This window comes from Protopterus annectens, chromosome 4.part0, assembly GCF_019279795.1.
Source record: "Protopterus annectens isolate FY-2018-M chromosome 4.part0, PAN1.0, whole genome shotgun sequence".
In the NCBI taxonomy this organism is placed as follows: Eukaryota; Metazoa; Chordata; order Ceratodontiformes; family Protopteridae; genus Protopterus; species Protopterus annectens.
The window spans coordinates 238,149,741-238,165,885 of NC_056733.1; the positions used below are offsets into that span (position 1 = coordinate 238,149,741).

The 16,145-nt window shown below is 37.8% G+C and overlaps 1 non-coding gene across 1 annotated transcript; it reads right to left on the bottom strand.

Annotated features, from left to right (window-relative positions):
- Window positions 1–11,144: 11,144 nt before the first annotated feature.
- Window positions 11,145–11,217, bottom strand: TRNAK-UUU. The gene has a single exon. It is a non-coding gene; the product is annotated as a tRNA-Lys (tRNA).
- Window positions 11,218–16,145: the final 4,928 nt, after the last annotated feature.

A 16,145-nucleotide genomic window follows, 5' to 3' on the forward strand; every position in this document is an offset into this window, starting at 1 on the left:
AACAAAGTATGGAGGCACTTTTGAAAATGATGACAGCACAGTAACATCTCACTCTAATGTACACAATATTTCTTCTATTGAGCTCACTGCTACACAGAGTGAACTATTAAATAAAGGATTAAACTTTGTCCCCGTTTTTTTTGTACCAGAACAGTCTCTAGCCCAAGATGTGGTCAACTTTTGTCGGTTGTTAAACTTGAAACTGTTATATGTAGATAATGGGGGAGAGAAATCTCAAGATTTCAAGTTTAAAAAATCCTCTTTTAGTCCACCCATGACACAATTGGTGGGTGTGTTTCAAAAGAATGTATTACATGACTTACACTATTATTATAAAGATTTTTCTATATCTTATAATAATTTGTCCAATGATGAAATAGGTAGTCTTGATGAGCTTGCTAAAAATCGAAATGTGGTCATTACACAAGCTGACAAAGGTGGGGCGGTGGTGATGCTAGACATGCAGTTCTATCATGAGGAAGCTATGAGACAATTGGGGAACAAGGATCACTATATGGCTATGCCTTTGGATCCATCTTTAAATTTTCAACGTAAGATTGATCAGTTTCTCACACTTGCAGTGGAGGAGGGCATAATTACACAGGCCATTAAAGAACAATTGACAGTTCAGTCCCCCAAGAAACAGTATCTCTATATGCTTCCCAAAATACACAAACATGCTAGCAATCCCCCAGGTCGACCTATTGTTTCTGGACATGGTTCCTTGACGGAACCATTGTCTGTATATTTGACTCATTATTTAAAACCATTACTTGGTTTTATCAGAGCTAGAATTAAAGACACTACTCAGTTTTTGGACATCATCAATGAAATACAACTTGAACCCCATTGGTTATTATGTACTCTTGACATCACGTCCCTCTATACCAATATTCCCCATTGGGCAGGCCTACAAGCATTGGACTATTGGCTAGTTAGATCTGATCTATATAAACCTGGTTTTAACACCTTTTTGGTTTGCCTTACAGAATATGTACTAACCAGCAATGTTTTTTATTATCAAAACAAATGCTTTTGGCAAATCAAGGACTGCTATGGGTGCATCTTTTGCACCCATTTATGCAGATCTTTTTATGGCATATATTGAGGAGATAATAATCTATGATGCCAATCACAATATTTATATGTGTGAGATGGATATGTGGCCGCTATCTGGATGATTGTTGGTTGGTGTGGAAGGCTGATGAGCAATATCTTATGGAATTTCTTGATTATCTTAATAACAACATATGGGGTATTGAATTCAAGATGAGTTTTCACAAATCCAAAATGATTTTTTTGGATGTGGAAGTCAGTAGGAATATGGATGATACTCTTTCTACTACCCTATTTAGGAAATTTCCAGAATATAATTCTGTATTGCATGCCACCAGCTTCCACCCACGACATATCATCCAGAATATACCTAAATCCCAATTCTTAAGAGCTAGAAGAATATGCTCTAGCCAACGGTCCTATGCTACAATTTGTGATGATTTGGCAGGTAGGTTTAAAGATAGAGGGTATCGTTCAGGCACTGTTTGTATGGCCAAACAATGGGCCTCAAATTTCAATAGAGAAGATCTATTGAAATACAAAGATCGCAAACAGGATGGGGTTCGTTGAGGTTGCTCACCACCTATGGACGTAATACCAGGGGTTTTATAAAAATTATTGACAGACATTGGAACATTCTTCTGGCGGACAATAAATTACATAACATTCTCAGGGACAGATGTTATTTTTCCTTCAGAAGGGGACGAACTATTGGGTCATATTTGAGCCATTATAAGAGGTCTCTGCCTAATACCAAAACTCTTATTCAATCAACTTTAACAGGGGCACCAGTGCTTGGCTGTACCCCATGTGGGCATTGCAAATTTTGTATTAGAGTTTCAATTTAGTAGTCTTAATACCCCGGAGGTTTTTGAGATGAATTTTTGGGCCAATTGCAGTTCTGAGTGGGTCATCTATTTGGTGACCTGCACTTGTTCTGCGTTTTATGTAGGTCAAACTTCCAGGGCTTTAGAATTTGTGAACACATGAGTGACATTAAAAATAAACGGGGCAACAATGCATTATATAAGCACAGTTTGAAACATATTACAGCCAATTTTATGTTTAGTATTATTGATTGTATCAGGGTAAATGTTATGACAAGCTGAAGTGGCATGAAATACTTACTTCTAAAGAGGAAATGGATTATTAGACTTGGGGCTTTGTTTCCACCTGGTCTTAATGACCAATTATGATTTATTGATTATGTATTGTGATTGGTTCCCAGTTTCTATATATTTATAGTCACTGGGTTTGTGTCTTCATGATTATATATATTTGTCATTTTCACTGAGGAAGGCTCTGTTGAGCCGAAACCGGTCTGGATGAGCTTGTATGAGCTATTTGTTATTTAGCTTGGAAGGATCTTTCCTTCCTTTATGAATTAAATATAGTTACCAACAACTGCTGGCTTTGTTTTTGCTTTTCCTTTGTAAGCCTAGCCCTTCAATCCAACCCAGTCATGTCCCTATGTATCATGGGCATTTATTAAGAGAGAGTATGTTAGTTAGAAAGGTTCTACAGGTTATGTGGGTGGTATGCTAGTTTGGGCATTACTTTCTGCCTCTATCAGAGACATGGGGACTGAGCCCAGGATGAATTTCCAATTTTCTATCCATTGGTCAAGGTTTTCATTATGGATCAACCATCAGACTTCATTATGTGGTGATGGTAATACCTCCCGTGTGTATATTACTTTATCGGATTTTTAAAAGTTCGAACGTCATATGGTCGAAGCCATATGATTGAACTTTTAAAAGTTCGAAATGTTAAAAAAAATTAACAGAAAAAAACTACCTGACCGTTTTAAGCAGGGGGACAAACACACCTCCCCCACCCCACTCTTTAAATATACCAACTCCAAGATCGTACTACAGTGCAGGAAAGGGAAATCTTTCCATTCCGCACTGTATGGTGATCTCCATTGAAATGTTCAAACTTTTAAAAGTTCGATCATATGGTGTTGACCGTATGATGTTCGAACTTTTAACAGTTTGATAACGTATTATACAACCTACCTCCCCCCATTATGTATCACCCATCAGAGCTCATCATGTGGCAATGATAACACTCCACAGTCATTAGTCATCATGACATGCACTTCGAGGTGGTGATAGTAACACCCCCCTTTATGTGTCACCATGAAATGCACTTTGAAATGGTGATGATAATAACCCCATTCCAGGTTCATAGGTAGGTTCATAGGCAAGTACTAGGATAACTGCCCTTGCGAGCCATATTAAGCATAGCTAATTTCTCTTCCAAAGGTAGGAATAAAACCCTGCACCTTGTATCTGTGAGGCAAGCACCTTAACCAATTTTCCCAACCCACAACCCCACCCCCACCCTCATAATGAGCCAAACACAAGCCAAAACCTCTGTGTATTGTGTGATCCATTCTTGTGCACCACTCATCCAATATTTGTAGTGCTGTACAACTAATTCCAGGACCTGTATAGTATAAGACTGAATATCAACACACACTTACACACTGACAAACCCAAAGACACATACATGTGCAAGATTGTGTGTGAGTGTGTGTTTATGATGCAATGGAGAGATATTGTCTATATGTTTCTATTTTCCCAAATTTTACAGTTACAGAAAATATTTATCCTCTCCCATATAGCCCCATATACTTAAGGGGTATCCAAACTGCCATGTTTTGCAAATAATTTTCTAATGTATATTTTCCCAACATTGAAACAATTAGCAGAAATAGTGCACCCTTGCTACCATGCTGTGTACCATTATGTTTCTTGCTTGAGACCTTTACCCTAGCACTCACAGCTACAACATACTACAGGGCACACAGACAGCCATGAATTGCATCCTTGCCATACATAGCCCACTTTGTCCCAGCACTCACTGAGTCAGTCAGTCATTTTCATCAACAGAGAGCCCCTGTATCCAACAAGTATAGCCACATTGTTGACAGTGTACACCTCAGATATCTGACTGTGGTAAAAATAAATAACAATGGCCACAGTAATATAGTTTCATATATATACAGTAAAGAGTTCCCAACATACTTAACAGAAATGCACACTAATCCTGGCTCCTGCAAAAACAGATTAATGATTGCTTAAACTGAGAAAATGACAAAAGGGCAAGTTACTTTCAGCCACAGACAGCCCCCCCATCCACCACCCAGCAGTTATACCTACATTGGTGACTGTGCACACTTCAGACATCTAAATGACAATTGACTGTGATAAAAATAATCACCACAGTAATTTATTTCAAGTTGGTTTTATACAACCACAGTATAGTGGGAGTAAAATATTCTAACATGCTTAACATAAATGTAAACAGACTAGTCCTGCAAGGCAGATTAATGACTGTTTAAACTAAGCAAATCACAAGACAGCAAGCTATTTCCATCCATAGAGAGCCCCCCACCCAGATGTTATAGCTACTTTGTTGACTGTGTGCACATTAGATATCTGATCATCATAAAAATAGTGTCCACAGTGCTGTATTTCAACTTTGCTTCACACAGTAGTCCCAATGAAGTATTTTTTATTTATTTTATTAATTTGCATTTGTTTACAGGGAAAGTCCACCTGGGCATTAGAACCCATTTTCAGTGGTGGCCCAAGGAGAAAAGCTCTGCTAATAGTTTATAATTAATATAAGCAAACAAGCAGTGTATTCAAATAAAGACAGAAAATAACAGTGTGCTACATTGACACAACATAACAGATTGTAACATGCCCAATACAGCAAAATTATATGAAACACTATTTGAAATATTACATGAAATTAAATACAGTTATATGGTGCAATAGCAGTAGATGTTTAGATATGGACTATCTGAAAGGAATATGTCCATGAAGAACAGTAATGGTCAGTTATAGCTGAGAAGTAGTTTAGTTGTGAAGCAAGTTAGTTGAAGAAGATGCAATATAGAAAAACTGTATGCTTACCTACACAATAGTGAGTAGTAAAGACAATCAAAAGTAAAAATAATAGTAGTTTTGAGAAAAAAAGATGGGAAAAGTAACTAGATATACTACATACTTTATGTACATGAGTTATGATTAGCCATAGACTTGATATGCTTAAAGAGCGATTAATTACCTATAGAAGAAAAGAGGTACAATAAGTGATTGAAATGTTTATAATTTAAAAAGGAGATGAGCATAAACATATGAATGAGTCCTTCAGAAATTGTTTTAGCTGAGCTTTGCATGGGCAAATGTTACTCTTAAATATCAGTGATATGGGAATGGAATTCCAGACTTTAGTGATACAGTTGGTGTATAAGACATTACCAGATGAGCTGTGTGACATGTATGTCTTGATGAATATGTTAAGTTTTGAGAGAGGGGTTCTAGCCTGCAAAATAGTGCTGAATGACATATTTTAAGGGTGGGAATTTTTCTTGTTTATGAACTATGCTGTAAATTATGATTAGATGAATGTAAGTGATGTAATTAGTAGTTCAAGCCAATTAAGGTGTTTAAGAGCTGTACAGTGATGGTATTTGCAGTTAGCCATAGAACAGGATTTATTTCTTCTAAGAGGAACCTGCTCATTAAATATAGTAAGGACCACTCTATTAAATTTTAGCACTGCATTTTAAGTGGCAGAGTTTTTGATGTGCTCCAGTTATAGGATTTTAAGGTAAAAGTTTCAGTGTTGAAATTTAATACTTTGCATACTAGATTATAGTGATGAACTTTATGTGAGTTTTTGGAGAGTCTGTTGACAAAAAGCTGGAAGATAATCACTGGGTATATCTGGAAAGGTGCCTTGGGGTAACAAGCAGGTGGGGTGTCATGTATAAATGGCTTGTTATTAGGCTTATTGTATCTACAAGGGGTACTGATGATTTTGGTGATGCCATTTCTGTTTATGAAGGAAGATGGATAGTATGTGGCAAAGAGCTGAAATTGTATGTTTAAGTCACCTTAAATGATAGATTTTTCATTATATTGATCACTGCTGCAGTAGGCTCATCAGTATGGATTATATCCTGCTAAGGATATAACAGAGAGACAGCCTGCAAAGCTTCAGGGCATCTTCCATACACCCAAACCATCAGGCAGCCTGAGCTAAGTTGACCAAAAGACAAGTATGGGTGTGAAGTCCTTCAGAGCTTGACTACCACCAAAGACTACGATCCTCTGAGGTTGTTGAGGATCAAAAATCAAATCATGCTTTCTTTTGCTCGGAAGATAAGTTCCCTTTGGGGGAAAAACTTTCTATTTTCTTAATTTTGTTGATGTTTTAATAATTTCCTCTTCAGGAAAGTTATTTTAAAGCTAGGTGTGTTGTGTTTAACAGACTGTTTTGTAACTGTAATGCACCTTTAAACAGTCCACTCATGTTTTTCTGTCATCCACAAAGAACAAACTGCAAACTAAGGTAGTTCAAAAGTATGGACACAGTACACCTGGAGCTACAGTTCATGATAAAAAGGATGCTTTAAAATTGAAATGCTGATAAAAATAAGTAAAAGATAAGTGCTTTTATCTTTTTAATGAAAGCTTCTTCAGATAAAACCATGTTTGAAGAATTGAGTGTATATATATATATATATATATATATATATATATATATATATATATATATACCAATCTAGATCACATGAATGCCAAGCCTCCAGTGATGTCATGCTTCCTTTGGGAAGATTTAAAGAGGATTTTTAGAAGATTTTAAGGGCCATGCTGGTAGAAAACTGACATGTATTACAACAGATTTAAGTTAGTTTATACATGTGCTTCTGATTTTTTACATACTGATAATGTACTGGCTACATGTTGCAGCCATCATCTTTCTAAAAATTTCAGTTTTAAAATACAGGTGATAGATATTTGATCATTCAAAACAGGCCAGTTCATGGCATTAAGTTTCAATTGCCAGCGAAGTTCAAGTTTTTCCAGATTGAGTGTCCACGGACCCTCTCTATCTGACAGGACAAATTGTTCTAAAATGAAAAATGTAAAGGTATGGTCAGGAAATTTCATGGTATGTTTGTAAAGAGCACTTGTATCCTTTTTAGTTCTAGTATCATAAGTGTGCTCATAAATAGATGTATTTTTGTCTTACCAACATAAAACCCTTCACAGTATTGGCATTGAACACAATAAATGACTTTAGTAGAATTACAATTAAAATATTATATGGGTCTAAACTGCACACCATTAATGACAAACAAATTAACAGTTAAAATATATTTGCAATATGGGCAGCAGCCACATTTTGCCATCCCAAAGTGCTTTGATTGTTGTACTGATTTCTTCTCAAATAAAGCTTTTTTTCTGCTTTTGACAATTTTGAGGGTCAAGGGTTCAAGTCCCTGTTTGGCATGCCCCTTCTTTTAAGCAATGCTTGAAGCCAAACCTACATGTTCTGTAATGTGTTTGCCATTTGTCAAAATATTCCAGTTTTTAGTAAGTACGTTTCTAATACAGTAGCTGTTCAGATGAAATACTGCAATAAAAGGATTCATATAGTTATATGTCCTATTAGTGATATGTGTGGATGTTTGTGTACCCATAACTGATGGACTAATATGATCTTGCACTGTTGCCCCAAGGATGGGTACAAAGTGCTTCCTTTCACATTTATTCATGACCTCAGTCATTAATTAATTAATAAAAATGAGTGGATATCCACGTTTCAAAAATATGTCCCTTAACAAGTTGCATTTGTCCTAAAACCTTTTCTCATCTGTGATCATTCAGGCAACACAGATAAATTAGCCTTTGACGACTGCTCTCTTCTGCACTCGGGGATGTGCACTTGTGTAGTGGAGAAATTTGCTAGAGTAGGTTTCTTTCCAGTAAATTTCAGAAGTAAATCTTTTGTAGATGTCCTTTTTGAGCCAAACATCTAGATATGCTATATGTGTATCATGGACTTGGTGGGTGAATTGGATAAATTTTGTGGTGTTGTTTAATTCTAGGAACTGGGGAATGATGTCAACATCTCCATCCCACAAAATAAATATATCATCCAGGAACCTGGTGTAGACTTTGCATGAACTATAGAAAGTGGACTCAAACAGAAACTTTTCCTCCCAACTGTATCATGAATGCATTGGCAAATAGATCCCCACATGCTGAACCCCTGGCTATGCCTTTTGTCTGTAAAAAAATCTCTTTTGAAAATAATGAAATTATTTTTCAGTATGAGTTCCATAAGATTTTTGTATGCATTTATGCTGTCCTGCTGTAGTCCTTTGTCAGCTAAAAATTCACAAAACCATTCTAGGCCAACATGATGTGGAATGATAGAATACAAATCTTTTACATCAATTGTTATAAATACATATGATTCATTGTAGGGAATGTGACTAATCTTATCCAAAAAATCCCATGAATCTTGACAGATGTGAGGTTCAGACTTGACAAATTCTTTGATCTTGACATCTACACATTTTGATACAGGATGAGTGATGGATCCTATGGCATCTACAGTTGGCCAAAGTGGTGGTTGTTCAATAATCCTATGGAGTTTAATAACCCCAAAAATGGTTGGTATAATTGGTTTGCTTACATTTAAGAAGTTATAGTCAATGACTGAGATCTGCTTATCAAGAAATAAGTCCACAATGTTGGATCTAATTCTCCTGTAAGCAGAATTAAGTTCATTAATCCAGGACTTTATGTAAGTGTTATTGTCTAAAACTTCTTTCATTTTATTGCAATAATCAATCATATTCATAATAATAAAGCCACCCCCCCCAATCAGGTTGCATTATCCTGATTTCTCGGTTGTTTTGAAAACTATGAATAAGTTCACTTTCGGCCTTAGTTATGTTATTATCCTTTGGGGTACCTTTATATTCTGGTTTTGCTTCCCTGGCCAGGTAGTTGCGGATATCCAGTTCACAGATCCTCTGAAAGCGTTGAAAGGATATCAATACTATTTCCAAACATGCCATGGAATTTCCTGATCATACCTTTAAGTTTTTCATTTTAGAACAATTTGTCCTGTCAGATAGAGGGGTCCTGTGGACACTCAATCTGGAAAAACTTGAACTTCGCTGGAATTTAAACCTTAATGCCATGAACTGGCCTGGTTTGAAAAACCAAATATCCATCACCTGTATTTTAAAACTGAAATCTTTAGAAAGCTGATGGCTGCAATATATTGCCAGTGCATTATCAGTATGCAAAAAATCAGAAGCACATGTATAAACTAACTTAAATCTGTTGTAATTCATGTTAGTTTTCTACCTACATGGCCCTTTAAATCTTCTAAAAACCCTCTTTAAATCCTCCTAAAGGAAGCATGACATCACTGGGGGCTTGGCATTCATGTGATCTAGATTGGTGTATATATGGACTAAATTTTTCAAACATGGTTTTATCTGAAGACGTTTTCATTAAGAAGATGAAAGTGCTTATTTTTTACATGTTTTTATCAACATTTCGACATTAAAGCAACCTTTTCATTGTGAATTATGACTCCAGATGTACTGTGGCTATACTTTTGCAGTATCATGTTTTTATGTCTGTTTAAAATGAGTGTAAAGTAACTTAAAACATTTTTTTTCTGTGGAGAAATTGTGTTTATTTTACTTTTGTGGGGCTGGCATAGTGTTTCAGTGTGATTGTGAAAGGGGCACCATTGTTGGCTTGACCATGGAACAGACTACCTGCCCCATGATCTTCTTCCAGTCACATAAAGGAAAAAAAAAAGCAAAACAAAGTCTTTGCCACTGCAGCAGGCCAGAAATTTGCATTGGCTGTAGGTGGGTGACTCTGCTGTGGACATGTGTTGTACCTCAAACCCCTCATTTTCCCCAGATCCCTCTGATGTAGCACCTACAGCCACTATGGACCAGGGGTTAGCCATGTCCTCTGTGACTGTTGAGGTCTCCTCAGTGGGCAAGGGACAATCACTCTTGATGGTCCTGAGAGTGGGAACAAGGAAGGTTTCTCTGTTTTAGGAGAATGCTGTACCCATACCTGGTAAAGCTGTTGCTGCCATTAGTGACTCTGTTGGTCTCATTTTTCCTGTCAAAAACACAGTAAACTAAGCATGTATTTGCTCCTCCTCAATTTTCTTTGGCTGGGGGTTTTAATTTGGGCTATTGGTCCTTTTTATAAAGTAGTTTCTGATAAAAGAAAAAGGGATTCTTCTTTTCCTAAAGAGATCCAATATTCTGAATCTGAACAGGAAGATGCAGGGATGGATTTGATTTTTTTCCACGGATTTCTGATTCAGACTTTGAAGAGAGCTCAGTTTCTGTTTGTACGTGTGGGTATTTCTCTGAGACTATTGCTAGAATGTGCCAGTGTTTTCAGTGGGCGAACACTGGGATTTCTCAGTCCCTCAGAAAATTCTGTGAGTTGTTACAGGAGGATTTTCCAAAACCTACAGCCATTCCACCTGTTCTGTCTGTTTTAGATGATATATGTGTTACTGCCTGCAGTTTTTTCCTGATAGTCAGCCATCTGTCCCTAAATAGGCAGGTTGGATGTATAAAGTTCCTATTTTAAGTTTTTATGCACTCTGCCCAAAGCTGACCCGACAGCTATAGCTTTAGTTGATCCCACTGCTGCTAAGCACTTAGTTAATTCCAATCCTTTTCTTTCTGATAAGGATGGAAAAATTATTGATAGGTGTGGGAAAAGTGTATACTTCTGTAACTTTGCTTTTCAGAATTTTGAACTGTCACACTCATATGTTAAAGTTTGTTCTGACAAATTGTGAAAGTATGAAGAATGTTGTATCTGAAGTTTCTTCCTGTGAAGAATGATCTGCTTTAAATAACTTAGTTTCTTCTGTTGCACAGGTCAGTACTCACTATTTATAATTTTTTATGACTCTGTTGATACCTTTTCTAGGCCATGGCCACTAGTGCTGTTGAGGAGATTTAGGTTCATAGATTACTACTAGGCTAACTGCCCTTGTGGGCCATTTAAGTCTAGCCAATTAGCCCATGTGAGAATCAAACCCTGTACCTTGTGTCTTTAAGACAAACACATTAACCATTATGCCAACCTCGCAACCCCAAAAGTTTTCAATCCTTTCCATAGCAGAGGATGGTTTCAATCCATCGACCTCTGGCCTATGGGCCCAGCATACTTCCGCTGCTCCACTCTACTGTTTTTAAAAGAAGTGCATGCCCAAACAGGGACTTGAAACCTTGACCCTCAAATTAAAAGTCTGATGCTCTACTGACTGAGCTATCTGGGCTTCAAAGGTTTCACACCCTGTACTAGAACCCAGGACCATCTGTACTGTAGCCCTACACTTACACATGCTGCCACAGGACTAGGTTAAAAGTTAGAATGCAGGCATCGATCCTGCTACCTCTCGCGTGCTAAGACAGCACTCTACCATTTGAGCCAATTCCTCTCAAAATGGCTGCATTCCCAGAACCTCACAGATGATATTAAAAATGAGATTTTAAATTCTTCCTTGGATAGAGATTTAGTGCTTGGCCTCTCTACTGCAGATATGATCAAAAGGTGTGATGAAATGGGCAAGCTTATCCAGGAAATCTCTAAGATTTTCATATCTTCTTTTTCAAATTTTCCAAGGGATTTTCTATTTCCTCATTCAATTTTTGTCAAAAGCAGAAAAAACAGTCTCAACAAAATGCAGGTAAATAGATGTTTAAAAAGAAGTGGCATGGGGAGGGGTGTTGAATAAAATGTCTTCGATCTCCCAAAAGCAAGGACAGTCCAACAAGTCCGAATGACTATTCAGGAGATTTTTTGACCCCTCCCACACTAGCCCCTTTTTCCTTCTAGAAAGTCTGAATTTCCATTTTTCTCTTTGGCAACAGATTTTTTTCAGACAAATGGATTCTGAAAAACATTCATTAAGGTTACAGATGACAATGGACGGAAAGTCCTCTTTTCCAGGGATCATTCCTCTTCCTCTAAATCAGACTCTATTGTTTTCATAGGTTCTTCATCACATGCTGTCCTAAGGAGTGGTAGAACAGCTCCTCCTTCCTAGGTGGGGAAGGATCTTTATTCAAGGATGTTCCTAGTGCCAAAGAAAGAAAATAAATGGAAACCAGTTCTGGATCTTTCTTTCCTAAACCTATTTGTGATTGTGCCCAAAAGGATGTCACTTCACAACCTGTTACCTCTTCTTCCTCTTTTACGTTTCCTGGCAACACTAGACTTAAAAGATGCATAACACCACATCCCTATTCATCCAGACTTCAGATGTTTCTTAAGGTTTTCTGTGTTTGGATTTAATTATCATTTCTCTGCCTTACCCTTTGGATTATCCACTGCACCAAGAGTGTTCACAAAGTGTCTAGCTCTAGTTATAGCTCATTGCAGTCTACAGGGTATCCACATTTTTTACCATAGTTAGACTTGCTTATCTTTTTAGAGTATTTTCAAAGTGTCAGGAATCTCTCTCTTGAGTGAGTGAATTCTTACACAAGCCGGGATTCCAAGAGAACATTCAAAAGTCTTTCTTGACTCCTTCCCACAGGAATGTATTCCCTTGATGTCAACTAGACACCTCGGTTCAAAGAGCTTTTCTTCAAAAGGAAAAAAATAAATCTTTATGTCTGGATCTATTTCTAAAGTTTTCCATTCAGACTTTGGTAACTGTGAGGGAATACCACAGGGTTTTGAGTCTCATGGCATCTATGATTCTCATGATACCCCTGGCAAGACTCCACATGAGAAAAATGCAGTGGTATCCGAACTCTCTTTGTTCAATGCATCAACACCCTTTGTCTTTTCAAATCCTAGTGCTGGGGCTTGTCAGAGGGGAAATCTTCTGGTGGAGACAACAGATATCCTTAAGTCCAGGTCTCCCCCTTCTCTCTCCCTACTTCAAAGCAATCAGTCACTACAGACACTTTGGATTTTGCTTGGGGAGCAGTTTCAGGATGGATACAACTGCAGGGGGTGTTGGACATAATATCGCATAAATATCAAGGATGATTGACCTGATCAAGGCACTTGACTCTCTAAACCATCTTTGGTCCCTGTGACCTCTTCAAGTGGTTACAGACAATACAACAGTTATATGGTACATCAACAAGCAAAGGGGGAACCAGGTTGTGCTCCCTTTGCTGAATGTTATCTTGGAATACAGCTTCACAGTACAATCTTACTCTGCAGTCATTCTACATTCCATTAGAGCAAAATTTTGTGACAGATAAGCTGAGCAGGACAAGGACAGACCCACGCAAATGGAAACTAGCTCAGGGGATCTTCCAAAATTTGATCCATCTGTGGCGAGTTCCTCAAGAAGATCTCTTTGTCTCTTCTCTGAACAATCAAGTGGCAAGATTCTGTTCCAGGACTCAATGCAAGAAGGCCTAGAAGACAGATGCTTTTTCCTTTCCATGAACAGGAATTTTCCTGCACACTTTCCACACTTTCCCCTAAAATCCAGGGTATTACTGAAGAATTGGAAGGAATCCCCCAAGATCGTTCTGGTGAATTTCTTCTGACCCAGGCAACTGTGGTTCTACCTTCTTTTGGAAATGGCCAGCGACAATTGCCACAAGCTTCCTCAGAAAATGTATATACTCAGACAAGAGCAGGGGTGTTTCAATCACCATAACATCAATCAATTTCAACTGATTTCCTTGATACTAAGATTCTTAATTCCTTTTAGGCATCTGTTTACTGAGAAAGTACAACAGGAGGTACTAATGGAAGCAAGAAAGCCTGCTACTAGAAAATCATATATTAGCAAATGGAAAAGGTTTTCTAGTTGATGTCAGCAATATAACCAGCACCCATTCAGGGCTAGTTGTTCTCTGGTTCTACACTACTTCTGTGAGTCACTATCCTATGGCCTTTCTTATTCCCCTATAAAGGTTCATTTATCAGCCATTTCAACATGTCTGCCCATGGATCCTCCTTCTTCTATGCAGTCTCATTTCAAAATGTTCTTGAAAGGGGTTTTGTATAAGAGGCCTCCTAGAAAACTGGTGGCCCTCCTTGAGATCTTAATTTTCTGTTAGAGAAGTTAACACTTGCTTCATTTGAAATAGCTAATCTAGCTGACTTGATGTTCTTAGCACGGAAAACACTTTTATTGATTGTTCTGACCTCTGCAAGAATGGTACCAGAGTTGCAAGCTATTATGTTGAGTCAACCCTTTCCCATTTTCCTTAGGGTCAGGGTTTCTTTGAGAACTAATCCTTCTTTTATGCATAAAGTGTAATCCAAATTTACTTAAAGCCAAACTATCCATCTCCCCATTTTCTTTCTTGAACCTAAAAATTAAGGAGAAAGGATTCTCCATACCTTGGATGTCCACAGACAACTCAGGTACTATCTTGACAGAACTAAATCTTTCAGATCTTTGGATGACGTGTTCATCTCTTGTGAAGGTAAGAAGAAGAAAAGACAACCTTTGTCAGAACAGACCATATCCAAAAGGATGTCTAATACTATTACCTTTGGTTATATTCACCATAACAAAACTATTCCCTGCAGTGTAGAGGGTCACTCTACCAGGGCCTTGGCTTCATCTATGGCTTTTTGGAAAGGGTTGGATTCTAGAAGTATTCTAGAAGCTGCTACTTGGTCCTCTGTACATACTTTTACAAAGCACTATAAGCTTGATCTATAAGCTTGATAAGTTCGAGTCATTCTCTGGGTCTAGATCAGGCTTTGCTATGACCATTCTCCTGGCTACTGGCCTTTTCTCCTTCCACCTCCCAAATGTAGTTAGCAAAGGTAATCTACTGCAGCAGTGATCAGTATGATGAACGTAGTACTTTTGTGTTAAACTTGCCATAACAGTAAATGTTTGAAAGATCACTGCTGCAGTAGCCACTTCCTCCCTCCCTCCCTCCCTCCACGCCCCTTTTTATGTGTTTTTAAAACAGGATGTGGGCATTTATTTTTTGTTGTTCCTAGCACCTAGCATTGCCTTTATAGTACTCAACCTCCCCCTCTCTTCTGGCAGGAAATATCTGAATTGCTTTATGCCTAAACTTGCCTTTTAGTCAGCTCATCTTGAGTTGCATGACAGTTTAGGCACTTGGAAGGTGCTCTGAAGATTTGGAGGCTAGCCAACTGTTATATCCTTGGCAGGATATAACCCATATAGATAAGGCTAGTACAGCAGTGATCACTTAAACCTCCACTGTTATGGTAACACCTGTACTTTTCATGGGTGTTGGTGCTAGAAACCTACAAAAGGGTGCCTTCTGCTGCTGAGAAGTTATCTCCAGTAGGAATGTAAAAAGTGATTGTATAAATGCTTTTATAATTCTTTATTTAAGGAATGAGACAGGAATTTCTGTATGATTAAATTATGGAACAAACTGAGGGTAAAGGGATACTTACAGAGCTAATATCAATGAATGCTATCCACTTTTTTCTAATGATCATTTCCAATGATGTTATAGCCAGGTTGGACATTTTGTTCATCTTTTATTTCAGGTTTTAACCAGATTTGTGTAATGCAAAGGATATGATGAGAATGATGGATTATCCATGCATGGAGTTACACTGTCTTATTATATATACTTTGCAGGTTCACATTAACTGGCTGTAGCCCTAGAGAACAGTGTGTTACTGTTGAGGTAATGAAACTGGACTAGATGGTTGTGGTTGGTCCCCTATCAGGACCAGGGTTTGGGTAGATGCCACCACATAGGTGTAGGTTTGGAGAAAAGTGTTGAGAGGTAATGATTTGTTTTTGTTTGAATTTTAGCATTAGTTCTAACTTGGGTTGTGCTGATGTAACTGTAGGAATTTTCTGTATGAACATTTGGATATAGGAACTGTACAAGTCTGAGGTTATCATGACAGGTGTTTGTGTTAAGTTAAATTGGGGGGCTGGATAGGTTGGAGAGGAGATGTTGGATAGTACTGTAGTGTGGTATGATGTGATATAACTTAGGAGTACTAGGATAGACACTGTTAGTTGCAGCGTCATTGTGTTGTAAGTAATGTTGTGGGAGTTCAGGGAAATTCTAAGATACCAGGTACAGAAGGCTGACTAAACAATAAATCTAATGTGTAACAGGAAGAGTAAAACAATGCTCAGCAGAGTGAGAGAGCTGAGGGAGAGAGATACAAGGCTTGGTTAGCTTGAGTATTGAGGTATGAGGCACAGTGTGAAGTGAGGCTGAGGTATTAGAATGAGTACAACAGAAGTAGGAATAAGTTGTAACA